The sequence below is a fragment of the Zingiber officinale genome, chromosome 1B (assembly GCF_018446385.1).
Source record: "Zingiber officinale cultivar Zhangliang chromosome 1B, Zo_v1.1, whole genome shotgun sequence".
NCBI classification, from domain to species: Eukaryota; Viridiplantae; Streptophyta; class Magnoliopsida; order Zingiberales; family Zingiberaceae; genus Zingiber; species Zingiber officinale.
In genome coordinates, this window is record NC_055986.1 from 133,025,430 (window position 1) to 133,028,979 (window position 3,550).

A 3,550-nucleotide genomic window follows, 5' to 3' on the forward strand; every position below is an offset into this window, starting at 1 on the left:
GGGTTCGGCCCAAGCAAGTATAGAGACTTAGAGCCATGTCTTGCAAACTAACCATGCTTGTTTATGCCCATTTATGATATATGGTTATTTATCTATAGGTGGCTTTAGTTTCATGCTTCTTATAGTGGAAAAAAAAATGGGAAACCCAATTAGTAAGGTTTCGGCCAAGGTGGATAAATGGGTCTAGAGTGAATCTAATCAAGCATGCTTATATTTTCTCATGATGTTTGGTCTTTGATATGTCACTACAAGAAAAAAGCTAATAGACAACGCTTTAAAAGCGTTGTCTATGTGCCTAAAAAAGCGTTGTTAAAAGCACTGTTGTTAAAAGTCTGCTCAAAGACAACGCTTTAAAACCGTTGTCATTTGTAGAAAAGACAACGCTTTTGCAACTCTTTAAAAGCGTTGTTGTATTTTACAAAGACAATGCATAAAAAGCGTTGTCTTTTTTAAAGACAACGCATAAAAAGAGTTGTCTTTTCTAAAGACAACGCATAAAAAGTGTTGTCCTCTTTAGCAAAGACAATAGTTTCACAACACATAAAAAAGCATTATCCAAGAGGTTTTAAACTATTATCTTTTAATACCAAAGACAAATAAAAGATAAATGAAAATGAATCTACTGCAATCATCAAAATATTATTAAATAAACTAAGATAAATATATAAATTATCATCCATACACTTTATAACAAGCATAATTACTTGCATACAAAGAAATTTTAATTAGGAGACACTGAAAACTACTTCTATCGTCTATATCTTATTGCATGAACTTAAAGGATCTTTATAAATGCTACTTATCCTCTTGACTTGAATGTTCTCTACTCATTGACTTTAACCATCTTCTCACTTAAATCCCAAAGTCTTCTTGATAGTTCTTCGTCGAAGTACTTCCCAGTCACACCCATGAGGTTCGGATGCAGTGCCACATAGCATGTAGTTGTTGCTCCTGTAATCATCCATACCCGAGCTATTTAGCTGGAGTTTTAAATACCTCCATTCACCTTCAAAATATCTGAAAAGACACTGCACATGAAAGATTCAAGACAAAGTGTAAGTTAGTCTTGATGACCCACAAAAATAGAACAACAACAATATCTCTAGTGGATTATATAAACTCTGAGATTCTGAAGTAGGAATCAAGACAATTTACTTAGCATTAAATCAACAAACAACACAACATAACTAATAAACCAAAAAAGGAGAACAAATTCATGGCTTAATGTACAATATCTTATATAATCAACATCCACATTTCACTATGTGCTACCATGTCATGGTTGTGCTAGCAGAAATGTTGATGCTACTATTTTAGAATTCCACAACATCTTCCCATTGTGATGTCCGTCTAAGATAGAATGGCAAAAGCACACAACCAATATGGGCAATCAATATAAATATGAACAAATCCACCTAAAAACCAAATAATTTTTTTACATACCTCTAGGAATGATGGTCGAACTTCTATAAGTTGCACCAAGGCAGAACAAACCTGTGTATCAAAGAAAACAAACATAGATCGGTGAAAGATCAAAAAGCTTAAGGTAAAAATACTTAAGCAACACGTAAATTTGGATTCATTAAAGAACTCTTTTTTCTCACAGACACATATCCAACATCCTTACCAATCACTCAAAGTTATTAGATTTATTTAAGAACTCTCCGCTTTCAAACAAATTTTAACAAAAAAAAGAAAAGTTATTAGGCTCATGCAATTTTCTAAGAGAATGAAGATAAATGATGACGGACCTTTCTCTTGATATATGCAGCCATGGACTTTTATTTTTCTATATTCTGCATCTTAATCCTCCATATTCTGATCAAGTAGTGCTTCTTCCTCCTCTTCGCGTATCAATGTCTCCTCAAGGAGCATCATGCAAGAAATTTTGAGCATCACTTAGCTATGTTTATATGTGGCTTTCTCATTGCACTTGAGAAGAGGCTTAAAGTAAAAATTGTATGTTTGGCATGTGTGTTATCAGCAATGCAGAATATATATATATATATATATATATATATATATATATATATATATATATTACTGAAAATTTATATCTCACATAAAAATTACTTGCAATGAAGAAGAAAAATCATATGTAATCAACTTAAACAAGCATATCAAACGTATCCTTTAGAATTTACCTGTGATATGATGTCCTTTAGAAGTGATACACAAAATTTGTTTCTGACCCATTAACATTTGCATTGAAAAAGACTTAATGCATCACCATTTATCAACCAAGCAAGATATTGGAGCTTGTTATGAAAGTGTGATGAAATGCTACAAGGAATCAATTAAGCTCGGAGGTCAATGCTTAGTTTCCCTAACATATGAGAGATCAGTGTAATGAGTATTCAAAAGAGTGGCAATTGTCAACTGGTTCTCGGCAAGGAGTACAACATGCTTGTTAGCATACAATGATGTAGTTAGAGCTGATGATGATACTATAAATCCATGTGGCAACTATGTTAGAACTCTGCGACACATGAGGAAAATAGTATAGTAACAGAATATGCCTTACTTGAACTTCCCCGATCCCTTCAGGAAGTATCTTCCCCATCTCAAGGGAGACAAGTCTACCAAGGTAGTACAACTTCGTTCTTAGTGCTTCGTCAATCTGTCTAACAATCTCTCCTCTTTGAGGTGCTGGAATCTGGTTAAACATTATAAATCAAACACTTTAGCTCAAAACAGAAAAAACAAGCTAAGAAATGAGAACTCAGACTAGTGCCATAATAGATTGATAAAACGTAAATACCATCTGCAAACAATTACATGTGACATTAAACCTACACAATTTATCACGTCTTAACGGCCAAATTAGATGGCTAAAAATCATACCTGAGATGAACAGTGAATTCGAGTGCGTGAACAGTATCTTAACAAGTCCTAAGTACCCAATAAAAATTAAGAAAATCCTTGTCTGAGGGATTTGTAACTACAAAAAGTGCATAACAATAACCAAGCCAAAATATCTAGCTGCAGCTATCTCTCTAACCACAACCATTTTAATACGATTAAAAAAACTCCAAAAATCGCAGCTTTTAGCCGATCTCGTCTCTCATGCAAGTAAGAAGCTAAATCTAGTTCTTCCTTTACTAAAAGGCCCCTAACCTGCATCTAGATCTTAGCAGCATTAGCGCAAGCCCACAGGCCCTCCTCATAATCCTCAATGGATGCCTCCATCACCTCCGCAATAACCTGAATCAAGTACCCCCCAAATCACATGAACAAAGAAGATCAATCGGGAAAAAGGAACCCCCTTTCTCATCGAAGGGGAGAAGGTACTCGCCTGGTTGTTGGTGGGGTTGCGGGAGCCGACGACGGGGCCGCTGCCTCTCCAGGCGCCATTCACGAAGCATCCGGGGTTGCGGGGGTCGAGACCGAGCTCGGAGAGGAACTCGTACGCCTTCCTCCCGAATCCGCCCATGAATCGATCAATCGCTACCCCTGACGAGGATTTGGATGGATCGGAGAAGGATTAAGCAACCAACGGAGGAAGGGAAGCGGAGAGGTGCGACGAGTGAACTTCATCGATTTGATTTTA

At 36.2% G+C, this 3,550-nt stretch overlaps 1 long non-coding RNA gene across 1 annotated transcript; it reads right to left on the bottom strand.

The window, feature by feature from the left end:
- Positions 1 to 991: 991 nt before the first annotated feature.
- Positions 992 to 3,209, bottom strand: LOC121979847. The gene is made up of 5 exons (XR_006111432.1): positions 3,118 to 3,209; positions 2,525 to 2,656; positions 1,752 to 1,860; positions 1,444 to 1,494; positions 992 to 1,028 (listed from the first exon to the last, which is right to left on the bottom strand). It is a non-coding gene; the product is annotated as an uncharacterized LOC121979847 (long non-coding RNA).
- Between the last annotated feature and the right edge of the window lie 341 nt (positions 3,210 to 3,550).